The sequence below is a fragment of the Sinohyriopsis cumingii genome, chromosome 3, assembly GCF_028554795.1.
Source record: "Sinohyriopsis cumingii isolate HCF-2022 chromosome 3, ASM2855479v2, whole genome shotgun sequence".
NCBI classification, from domain to species: Eukaryota; Metazoa; Mollusca; class Bivalvia; order Unionida; family Unionidae; genus Sinohyriopsis; species Sinohyriopsis cumingii.
Genome location: NC_142963.1, coordinates 49,313,625 through 49,326,993, shown reverse-complemented (window position 1 = coordinate 49,326,993; position 13,369 = coordinate 49,313,625). Strand labels below are relative to the sequence as shown.

Sequence of the window (13,369 nt, the reverse complement as noted above, 5' to 3'; positions counted from 1 at the left end):
CAAGAATGGAGACTATTTGTGGACTCTTCGAAACTGAGTCTCAAGGCTGTGCTTTTGCACAATGGAAACATTCTTCCATCTATTCCAGTAGCGTATGCTGTCCACATGAAAGAGACATACGATAACTTAAGGCAGCTACTGAATTCCATTGAGTATAACAAGTACAGCTGGCACCTCTGTGGTGATTTGAAGGTAGTTGCCCTTTTAATGGGACTGCAGCAAGGATATACAAAATACATGTGTTTCTTATGCGAGTGGGATAGCCGAGCAAGGGAAATGCACTACATGAGGAAGGAATGGACTCACAGGCAGAATGTAGCCATTGGAGAGAAGAATATCCAACACCCAGCTCTGGTTGAGGCTCAGAAAATCTTGCTACCACCCCTTCACATCAAACTAGGTTTGATGAAGAACTTCGTGAAAGCCATTGACCGGACTTTGCCAGCATTCCGATACCTGCATGAAAAATTCCCTCGACTCAGCGAAGCAAAGATTAAAGAGGGAGTTTTTGTGGGTCCTCAGATTCGAGAGCTTTTCAAAGATGACCGGTTCAACAACTTGCTGGAAGGTGACGCGAAACAAGCATGGAATGCTTTTCGCCTAGTTTCTACAAACTTCCTCGGAAATGTTAGGGCAGAAAACTATAAGGAACTAGTAGAAGACATGTTGATGAAGTATAAGAAACTTGGCTGCAATATGTCTCTAAAGATTCACTTCCTTCATTCCCATTTGGATTTCTTTCCTAGCAACTGTGGTATTGTTAGTGATGAACACGGCGAACGTTTTCATCAAGATATCGCAACAATGGAACAAAGATACCAGGGAAAATGGTCCACTACAATGCTGGCTGACTACTGCTGGACACTCCTCAGAGATGCTCCCGAACAGCTGTACAAGAGACAGGCGAAGAAATCTAAGATGTAGTCAATGACTTGATTTTTTATAGGTAGGCTATTACAGTTGGAATGCATTTCGTTATGTAAACATTAATTTCTTGCAGATTACAAAAAAACTAGAGCCAATTTTGCAATTTGACTGTCATATTCGTGTTCAGCACATAAAAATTGATAAGAATTGACTAATTTTATTTCAGTAACATGACTTTTGTAAAAATTTGTTGTCCAGTGTATGTTAACCCTATCTACACCTTGGCAGATTGAGCAAATATTTCTGTGTGGTCTGTGAATTTCACTGGATGAAGAATCAAGTCATGGATCCAATCAAAATCGAGTTGTTCAAATTTGGGCACTGTTCCTACATGATTGAGAAAGGTAAATAAGCAATTTTCCAATGCCGGTCTGTGTTTTGTACAAATACCTTTCACTCAAATACACCTGCAATGACTTCTCTCTGGTATGTAGTCATACTTTCAATATTAAACTTACAAAGTATCCCTTTGAAGTCACCTCCCACCACTATTTTTGGCAAATGTACAATGCACCACTGTAACTATTTGTTAGTTGGCATTACATACTAAGGGAGGCTACTCATGACATCCAAAAGCTGTTGCTAGTACAAAGCACTAAAATAACTGCTTGATCTGCCAAGGTGTTGATAACGTTAACATTTCAGAATATTTGGCTTGCAAAGATGATGAATATGTAGGGCAATGAAATGACAATAGTAATGAAAATTTAAACGGCAAATTACTTCTGTGAATTTCTAATGGTGAGACAAAATAAAATATAAAAAACCATCACACATCCACAGCTAATTTTCAATTATCTTCTATTGGCAGTAGCATCCATTATTATTGGGACAATGAAAATAAAAGCAAGAGTACCTTGGAAAGACTAACATTCTAACTGCTGAAAAGAATTTCCAGGAATCCAAGACAAAACCTTTTTTAAAATAAAATAATGAGTAATGAAATGGTGCCATTCAAGATCTTATTCAGATATATCCACAAACTGGGTTAAATGACCTTTGATGGGATTGATGCTATAATGGGCAAATTTCCAGGAATTCAAGATTCTTCCTTTTAACCGATGTGCTAAAACCATCTTTCTTCTGCGACAAGATATTCAATGTTGATACTATGGTGGACATAAATTGATGTCAGATTTGCACCATTTTCATTTAGGACAAAGCTGACATCATTAGAAAATCTTGGTGACAATCCCATGTCATAATGATCATCCATTCAAGGCATACAAGTGACAAAATTTTCTTGACAGCCATTATTGCAGTCTTATTTGGATGTAAAACTGGCAACATTTTAATTTAGGACCAATTATGCCTCATAAGAAATCTATTGGTGAAAACTCCATGTTGATATAGCAATCCATTTGGGCGTACAGATAACAATATTTTCAAGCTATTCACTGTGGTGGCCATATTGAGGGTAGCCATTTTCATTTAAGACCAAGTAGGTACTGTAGGACATCGGATGAAAACCATGTCGAAATCACTTTCCCTTTAAAAGGAGTACCTAAAGCGAGATTTTCGCGATGAACACATACTAGATGTCAGGTCAGCATCATTTTAAGATAACAAAACAAAATATTACAAGAAATCTTTTAGTGAAAACCAAATGATGATATGACCATTCATTCAGGAGTAGTGATAACAAGACTTATAAGGTAGCCACTGTGGCAGCCAAATCCAGATCAGCATCATTTAGGACTGAGCAGGCATTATACGAGTCTTTTTGTGAACCCCCCCACCCAAGTCATTATGCCTTTCCATTCATCAATAGTAGCACAAAGAGATTTTCTAGATGGCTGCTGTGGTGGCCATTTCTGGATTTCATACTGGCACCATCTTCATTTAGGACCGAGTAGGCATCATAAATAGTCTTTCAGTGAAAACCTCATGTTCATATGACCATCCATTCAGGAGTAGTGATAACAAGATTTTCAAGATGACTGCTGTTGTGGTCATATTAGCTCTCAGATTGGCACCATTGTCAATTAGGACCAACCAGACATCACAAGAAGTCTATCAGTGAAAACCTCATGCAGATATGACCATCACTCAGGAGTAAGATTTTCAAGATGACCACTGTGCTGGCCATATTGGATTTCTGAGCATCATCATTTTCAACCAGGACCATAGACCATGGGATGAATGTGTGCATAAAGTTTCATGGCAATCATCCAAGTAGCTTAGGAGGAGTAGCAATAACAAACTTATGCTAATGGATGGACTGACATTGGATGATGAACCATAGACAACAGACTATCCTATAACCTCTTTTGGTCTATGACCTGTAAACTAAAAATCCATTAATACTTGTTTTGTTATCATGCTTATAAGCCAGTACAGCAAAAAGTTCAAGTACAGAATGCTGACCTTAAAATCAAGCTCAGAGTGCTCTCAACTTTTTAATTGGAATACAAACTTCAAATTATGGTCAGAATTCCCTTGTCAATGTAACAGTGGTTCCATAAATTCAGTGAAATATCAAAAAGCACGAAATGAATATTTACTTGACAATGAGGTCAATTAGGTCCAGTTTTCAGAACTCCTTTACAAACATGCAGATTTGTACCATTTTCATTCAGAACTACTTAAATAATGCAGACATGTTCTACAGAAATGCCCCATCACAATGCCATTTATACAAAAGAAGTTTTGATAAAGTATTCAACTATTTTTGCAGGCTGGATGTAGATAGCACCATTTTCATTAGAACTAGCTATATATTCATAAATGTTTCAGTGAAAACCCCTCATCGATTTGACCACCTGTTCATCAGACGGATGGCCATCATGGCAGCTATTGAAGTTCATCAGCATCAGTTCAATGCAGGCACAAATATATACTGCAAGAAAGTGTTTAAATTTTTTTTAGATGAAGCCATTATTTCTAAAGAAGTTCTTTCTGCAAGATTTGTCACAGTTTGGGAGATCACAATGGCATTATTTTCATTTAGGATCATTTATGTCTAATGTTAATTTACTGTGAAAACCACATTTCAATATGATCATCCCTTAAAGAGGACTAGTGACAAAGTTTTTAAAGATGGCTGGCATAATGTCTAAGGTCTGATCACTACCATTCTTCAAGGCACCAATTAGATGTCACAATAGATCTTTAGAGTAAACCCCATGTAACTACGACTATTCATTCACACAGATGAAGCTATATCAAGGTTTTCAAGATCGTTAACATAGCTGCCAAAAAACATGTCAGATCAGCACCTTTTCATTCTGAAGCAGCCAAACATCATAAGAAATCTTTTGGTGCAAACATCATGTCGCTACAGCCATCTGTTTATAAGTAGCAATAACAAGATCTTCAAGACGGCTGCAATGCCAGCCATACCGCTGGTCAGGTCAGCATCATTTTCAATTTGCATCAACAAGATGTGATAAGAAGATTTTTGGTGAAAGCCCAAAGTAGTTATGGTGATCTGTTTTCTAAAAGTATCTGTACTAAAACTGGGTGACTATGTTGGAGATCTGAGTGGCACCATTTTCAAAAAGTTTCAAGCCGACATCAAAGGTTTGTTCAGTGAACATCCCTATGTACATACTACCATCCACTGAGGAAGAAGAGTATTAACAAGATTTTCAAAACATCCACTATGGCAGTCATACTTGACTTCTGTGGAGCAGAGTTTTCATTTGTGACCAACTAGACACTGCAATAAGTCTTTCATTTAAGACCACATGTCAAGACAACTGCCAGCTTAAGAAGAGACCCAAAGGGTCAGCTTTTAATTTTCCGGACTCGACAGTAAGCTACAGATTCGAAACGTTCCATCAAATCAGCCAGAGCCAACTGAGACATTGGTGTCTTTGGTCAAGGCATTTTACTACAATTTTCTCTGTATTAAATAACCTACTCTTTTTTGCTGTGCCACACAACATCAAACCATATCTGTGATAATATTTTAAAGATTGTGGCAGTGATGTCACATTAGTTTGGTTAATGGTTCTCATTTATTATATTTCCTCAGTGTGCATATGGGACAGGTAAAAAGTTCAGTCTTCAGGAGCAAGATCACCTTATCCACACATCAATCTTACCCCTTATCAAACTCACGAGATCTTGATGATATAAGCCCATTTTCAAGGTATGCTCAAAATTGACTCAGAAATATGGCCTGCTGAGTGGTAACACACTCAGCTGATAAGATGCAAGCCCACATTCTAAGTTTAATTGCACAGGCTCAGAAATATTGCCTCTAGTGTGGTAACAAAAACTGATGGATAGACGACCAATGGTGTAAACCAGATACAAAACCATACCATAGGCTCACTTGACATTACAGTGAGATCAGCTGAAAACTTTAGATACTTAATGCAAAATTTCAATTATTGTAACCTTGACTACAAGGTCAAAGGGCAAACTAGAGTGTCACAAAATGAATTGTCTTAGTGTCTTGGTGATTTGCCAAGTATGATGAAAATACATCAAGGGGTTTAGGAAATACATGCAAATTAAAACCTTCCACCAAAACCTTAATAAACATATCTGTATCAATGTGGGCTCCTTGATAAACAAACAAAACCATTTTAATGACATCGATGACCATACTCATGTTATAAATGTAAAAGTGCAAGACAAAAAAAGGTCATTACAATTGTGAAAGCAAGTTATTTGTTCACAACAGCCAGTAAAAAAAAAATCATGAAAAAACAGTATATAGCAATAGTAGTCAAAATATTACAAATTAAATGAGGTCGGTGACCAGATGTGTATTGTAAGAGGGCAGAGTATAACTTTGTGTAGCTTAGATAAAGGAACTACTCCTGGGCATTCACAGGAATTTTGTGTGTGTGTGTGTGGGGAGGGCTGACTTTGCCCCCGACCTCAATGCCAATGAGACCATTGTATATTTATTTCGATTATCTACCTGACATGCATAAAAGTTCCAAATTACAAAGCTCCCCCCACTCCCCATTATAAAACAGCCCCTTTTAAAAAGCAAAATTTGATCTGAATTAATAATTTGGTTCCAGATCAAATAAATACACCTTCTGTGGTTTTGTGTGCAACATACACAACTACAACAGTCCTGCTCTGCATTGTTAAAGTTGTAAACTGGTATGGCTCCAATGAACAGTGCAGTAACAATGGAACACTGTACAAGGGTGGAAAAAATCCAGATGTAAATGCCAATGTTATGAACCTTATCACAGTGACAATTCTTGCCTGTACCAGGCAATACATTTTGTTAAAAAGGAAAGAAGAAAAAAGATGGAAGAAAGTATATCCTATGAAGTAGTATGTGTATGGAAGATTAACAATGTAGAAAGTTAGGTTATATTAAAATGTAACAGTGAAAGAATTCTGCCATACACATTTAGTAATAAGATTTTTAAGCTGGCTGATGTGGCAGCCATATTGGATATCTGATTGGCACCATTTTCGCTGTAGGGACAACTATGCATCATAAAAGTACTGGTGAAAGCCTTGTGTCAAGGTAACAAGATTTTTAAGGTGGCAACTCATATGGATAGGTGGGTCTCCAAGTACACAGTACAGTTATCTAACGAAAAAACAAACAATGTTATTTAACTGTTTTAATTCCCATAAAACCTCCATTTTGTCACTTTCTGACACAATATTTATCAAGGTAATAAATCAGATGTCTTGTCATGGTTTAATGATAGATTGGTCTGTTTACTATTTAAATAAGATATTGATAACGAGCAATCTAAAAGGTAACCTGTCTGCTTGACAATTTTGATTGCTTGTACCAGAAAGATCCATAAATCAACTGTTTCTCAACACAATGAAGAGTTCTGCAATTTCAAAAAATACCAGTAAGAACTCAACAAATTGCAATCTGTTCAACTGTGACTCAATTACATATTTTTTCTGTCATTTAGTGGCAGCTGAAAAATTCCCATTTTACCCTACTTTGATCAATATTTGCAAATCCAAAGGACTTTTCCTGGTCAAAAACAGATTGATTCTTTCTTCCTAATTTTCCCCTGATTTGCCAGTTGTGTGGGAAGTTCTAGGAAAACAAAAACAAGCATACAACAATTAACAGTACATAAACAAACATGCTTTTAGCTGGGTGGTAAGAGAGGAGTCAGGAAAAGGTTTCTCCTTACATATGTACAAGTAAAGTTCCATTTATAGGAACTTAAATTGTTTAAAATTGTACTATAAATCAATCTCAAATTTTTTAATTGTATTATTGCTAATTTCTCTGATCAGAAACAATTAAATATGGTAATGTGCATTCTGAACATCAGCTGTGAACAATCAATATGGAATAGAGAAAAATAAATAATGTTGGATTTACAGCTCAGTGTTTATTCAGAAATTGGTCTAATGTGTAAAACTGGTACACCATAATGTCCTGAGTTACTAATATGGTCAAAGTATTAAACAAAATAGAAATGTCAGCATCTCACTTTCTACCGCCAGATATGGAAAATTTAATCACAGGCAATGTTAAATAATTATTTTTTTCTGATATTCATAAGGAGAGAGAGAGAGAGAGAGAGAGAGAGAAGCACAGAGGATATGAAGAAACTGTACAAGTTCATATTTATGCTTCTAATAGAAATTTGTGCAGTCCTTATTTATGCCCTAACAGAAAATGTATGTGGTCCTTATTTATGCCCCTAATAGATACTGTATCCTTGAAAGAACTGTAAGTAGTCCCCTTATTTATGCCCCTAATAAAAATGGACATTGATGTATTGCCAAAGCCAAGATAACCATGACCTGTATGATCATATTTTCTCCTTTTAAAATAATCTTCATACCGTTCAATAAAAATCTGAAATATATCCTGACAATTTCTGGAAAATAGACGAAAAAGTTTCCAAGTTATAACCATTTCGCCATTATAAATATTTTATAGTAACAGTTAGTAAGGTCACAATTGCACCTTCCAACAAGTCTTTTGTGATAATGTAATGCCTTGCCTAGTAATGTTATTTGTCAGCAGTCCACTAGTATCTAACATGTTTGACTGACATGTGATAACGGCTCCATAAGGTACATAAAGTCTATAGAACAGTGAGAGGTGTAGGTAGTTTTGTTTGTTTCCTTACTCTGAAAATAAATCTATGTATCAAAATAAATTTGTACAGAAAAGAATTCACTGTTATCAATAAAAAATTCTGATGTCAGTTGTGAAATTATCAAGATTATCCACTAAAAGTAAAACAGAGACACTATTCTGCATGACTGATAATTATTCTTAGCAAATAACTCATTAGAAATCAAATTATTTTAATGAATATGCCTGCCACAACATGAAGAATGAATGCAATACATTTATGCATTTTTTATCTTAACTAAAATATTGCATATATTTTTTCTTAGAATTTAACAGGACATTACAATATTTATTCATCTATGGAAGCATCCAAAAGTATTAAAAACTGTTAACGAACTAATACCATATTCACATGTAAAAAATAATCACAGCCATTTATGGCTGCCCAGCCAGGGCTTGTAATGAATCAGCTTTCTAATTCCGTCTCTCTCATCACATCACCAAAAGAAATATGTTCAAGCAGCCATGCTGAAATAAGCATTTAGGATTCTTATAAACTTCACTGAGTGAGAATGGATACTGAAAATTCCAGAACTGATTACAAAGCTGAAACATGGAAATGGTTCTTTTCCTTATAAAGTCTATCTACTGAAATAAGGGTGAAAAGACACAGAATAAGACAAAAATAAAAAGAACAATATTGATCTTTCATTCCCACAAATTTTTCTCAAAAATTATTCTTCCCAGTTAAATCAGATAACAGTGCTGAATCTAATTAAATCATAACAAAAATCTGATTTCCAACTTCATGCAAAATTTGAGAATCGAGGAATTAACTTTCATTTAAAAGTAAGTCACTGTCACATGGCATATTTAGATGTCCATTCTCGAGCTGTGGTGTTGTATTTGTTTCGGTCAGTCTTGTAAACTCGTGCAATTTCTGGTACCAATGGATCATCTGGGTTTGGGTCAGTCAGCAGCGAGCAAATTGAAAGTAGAACTGGAAAAGAAAATTTAAACAATACACTGGAGAAAGAAAAAAAATAATGTAACAAAAGTCAAACAAGACTTCAAGTAATAATATTTATTCACATCTGTACTAAGATAATTTCTTGCTTATTCCAAAATTTCAAAAGCTGATTGTTCAGAATAATAATGAATTTTCTCATCATTTGAAATTCGGGAATAAAAGCGAAACTTTCCATATGGACATCTAGCTGTAAGGTAACACACTGACAATAAAAATTTTAGAGTTCCCAGTGAGAATCCTTCATATTTAATGTATTTAAGCCCTGTCCTTTCAAATGTAAACACTTGCATTAAATGGACACTGATTTTTGTTCTTAATGTTCATGCTGAGTGCATATAGCAGAGATTATCACAAAGTGCTATACCGTACAGCCTGTATGCTTGCAAACTGAAAATGCAAGAAAAGTACAGAATAAATCTGAACACTTTAAATATTACATAAGATGAATAACAGGTACAAACTCTGGCATGTGCTTTCTGTTGGTGAATGGGTGCAGCACCAGTATCTGACTTACCATATATACTTGTTCATAAGTTGACTCTAACTGCAAACAACAAAGTTCCTGATCTGCCATAGCATAATGTGCCTGCAGATCAGGGTCTATATTCTTTGTTCTGATTACACCTATCAAACTGCACAGATCCAGATCTGCCAGCACCTTATGCAATGGCAGATCTGGGTCTTTGCAATTGGATTAGACTTATAAGTGAGTATATCATGACAATTTAACCTTGGATTACAATTACATTCTTCGTTTAAATCTATAAAGCAACCTGTGTGGTAATTCTATAAAGTGCTTGTCTGTCAACTAGTCAAATATGATGCATGAATTTTAACTCTGCAAAACGGCTCAAACTGGCTTCCATAAATTATGAGCTGACCATTTAACTCAGCGGGATTATGTAGCACTGTAAGAATTTAACCAATGAAAACAATCTTTCAAATTTTATATGATGATGATTTGATCTATTTTACCATAGTCTGATAAAAATAAAATATTTCCAACAATAATGGCATAATTAATATGCATTGACGCTTGTTCTTAATCAAGGTAGTTTAGAGCCTTTAAAGTTTACAGACAAAGCTTTGATCTGTTCTCCACAGAAACACATGACTTTCAAAAAAATTAAAATTATAATTCACAGGTGGTTTGATTTTTAAAGGCCACAAATTTCTTTCCACTTAGCAATTTAAGCTGGAAATGCTTCAGGATAAAAATAACACTGCGTTATATTTTTTCACCTAAAAGCTAAAGACTAAACATACATTTCAAACAATTTGTGATGAATGGCACTAAATACATGAAACGCCATGAAATATTGTGAATAGCGATGGCACGAGGCTTGACAAGATACCAACATACATAAGTGCAGAGAAAAACAGCTCCAGAGCTATTATAGTCATGTTCTATTTTACATCATATACAAAGCCCTATATAAATAGTCTTTATAATATTTTTCTCAATTTTCTTTTCTTTACAAGTTGATAGATAATTTACATTAACTGCTAAACAATTTACTGAAGAAAGTATGATTTACTTTAAAAAGTAATTACTATTATTTTAAGTATTACCCAAGAAGATAGCTATTATTAGGGTTACTGTCTATACTCGCTTACAAGTCAACCCAGAAACAACATAGGTTCTGATCTGCTGTAGCATAATGCACCTGCAGATCATGGTCTAGATTGTCTGTTTTACTGATTACCCCTAACAAGCAGCACTGATCCAAATCTGCAGGCATATTATGCTTTAAAAAAATCTGGGTCCATGCAATTTGCAGTTGGGCTCATCTTATAAGCGATTATTTATATATATATATATATATATATATGGATGGTAATCATATATTAAATTTTGCTGTCTTCAATGACATGAACTGAAAGAACAGTGAATCCATATTTCATTACTAATGTGAGCAAGACCATAAAACTTTTACTATTATTAGTAACAAATTATATACCATACCATAAGCATGGATGGACTGAAATCACTCCAAGGCAAAACCTAAAAATGTTACTGGCACATAAGCATGGATGGACTGAAATCACTCCAAACCAAAACCTAAAAATGTTACTGGCACTTAAACATGACAATACTAGCAACTTTCAAACTCTATTTCATCAATCACCAAACTTGCTTTAACATATTTAAAATTTCAAATGAAGCAAACTGTTTAGAAAATATCTGCAAATAAAATTTTAAAAATGACGTTTTTTTTTCAAGAAACAAGTTCATGTTGGCCAAAACTGTATTAGAAAGAAGCAAAATTACTTGCAAACATATCCATAATTGTATAAATAATGATCCTAAATTACAACACTGCATACAATTTATGTTAGCTGGCAACTATACACTGTATCTAATATCAATCCATCAAATCAAACCTTTTATCATTTACTATCTCTTCCTCTACTCACAATACATTATTGTAGTGCATCAAGGTTGCAATTCATTAGTTTTTCAAACAATCTCATATATTTTATGGAATGTATTATTTTACACCTTTTCTTCAGTCATAAATTACAATTTATTTATTTTCATCCCTAATGTGTTTTGTTTAATTATGATAACTGGTTCTTCTTTAAATGAATGTATCTTTTAATTTGTTAACTTTTTAAATGTGATTTCCATTTTTTGTAACGGGATGAACTCTTGTGTGACCACAAACCTGTGATTTTCAATAGTTATTATCATTGGCTACACCTGCTTTTGCACAGGGTTAAACTTTTGAGGAAAAATTATTTCCCAGGTTTTCTTCACTCATTATCCTGGCCATTAAAAAATATAACTTTTACATCTTAGGTATTGTGAAAAGAACTTTTAATTCCCTTTATTTTGGTGTATGATTATTTGGGTTACAGAAAATACAGCTTTGCTTTACTTCAGATGTGCACCTAAGACTTCAAAAGTATATTGTAAAAAAACAAACAACTGACAACCTATTTTTACTTCTAATGTACATGTATTTTGTAATTCATTCATTACACTTTCAGAATCTGGTACTGTCTAATCTGGATGAATTTTTAATGCATGGGAACATCCATCTTGATGATAATGTACAGTTTCCTAAAGTAGAATATCCAAAGAAATTTCAGCCACAATACATAAAAGTAACACTGAGGTATACCAGTATTCTCTCCAGTGTGCATGTTGTAAAAGCAAAGAACTTCACCGTCACACCTGTCACTCTCTCAGAAATACATAAACGTCCGTACAGCACACCATAAAAGACCACATAGGTATTATTATTGTATATTTAATTTTGGTTGTATAGCTGAAACATTTGAGTCATAAGCATAAAAACGGTCCTTTTGAATAATTCTAATGTTTTCTTCCCTACTGCTCCCCTCCCCATAATGAAAACTGAGCTGTTTTAAAAATTCACACATTTTCTAAACATAGCAACCAATGTTATGCTAAAAGACAGGACCATGAAACTTGACACATTTATTCCTAAGATGTCACTAATACATTTTACATTTTGAAAAAGGGTTGAACAGATCAGGTTCCTGAAGGTCAAAGGTCAACCGGTAAAATGTATTCTTCGAGCAGTAGACTATGGAAAAAAGCAAATCTGATTTGTCACCATTATTTGCTTATTGTCATTACAAATGCATGACAAAACATTTTCACTATATTTTACTTTCACTTAACGCAAAGTTCTAAATTTAAGTTTATTTCATTCCTGTGTTCTGAGACTTCTAATTTCCCCATAATTATGGTTATTGCAACACAAAACTGCCACCAGGCATATTGTGTAAGCAAGAGCAAACTAAACATTATTTGCTAATTTTCATGCAAAACTTCAATGTTAATGTGCTGCTTTTTGAGTGTGTGTGTGTGATTTGAATTTTTAATGTAGTTTTAACAATTTTTCAGTCATATTGCTAAGATGTCTGCAGTGTGGCAGTTTATAATGATATCTAGCACTGGGGCATCATACCGCACACACGTAGCATGATGTCCCACCCAGTCACATTATCCTGACACCAGGCCGACCAGTCCTAACACTGACCTCTTAATGCTGGGCACCACGTGAGGCAGCTGTTAGTACCATTTTTATAAGTTTTTGGTATGACTTGGCTGGGGATTGAACACACGACCTCCCACATCCGATGTGGACATTCTAACCACTAGAGCAGTTGCTGTTTTGTTGAGAACATCATACATATGAAATTTCCAGATTTTCCACATAATCCTTACCATTTAAAAAGAACATGTATATCTCAGGCATTGTAAAAAGAACATTTAATTTCCTCTACTTTGGTGTATCATTGATGGGTGTTATTTGAGTTATATAGTATACATATTGGCCTTACTTCAAATGGTCACCTATCTGAAAAATGCTACCTCGACTTATCATTTTCACTTCCAAGACTTCAAAGGTAATATAAAATTATTAAAATAACCTATACGTTGT

The 13,369-nt window shown here is 34.6% G+C and overlaps 1 long non-coding RNA gene across 1 annotated transcript; it reads right to left on the bottom strand.

Moving 5' to 3' along the window:
- Positions 1 to 6,461: 6,461 nt before the first annotated feature.
- On the bottom strand, positions 6,462 to 13,363 carry LOC149802824 (uncharacterized). The gene is made up of 2 exons (XR_016420100.1): positions 11,011 to 13,363; positions 6,462 to 10,953 (listed from the first exon to the last, which is right to left on the bottom strand). It is a non-coding gene; the product is annotated as an uncharacterized LOC149802824 (long non-coding RNA).
- Positions 13,364 to 13,369: the final 6 nt, after the last annotated feature.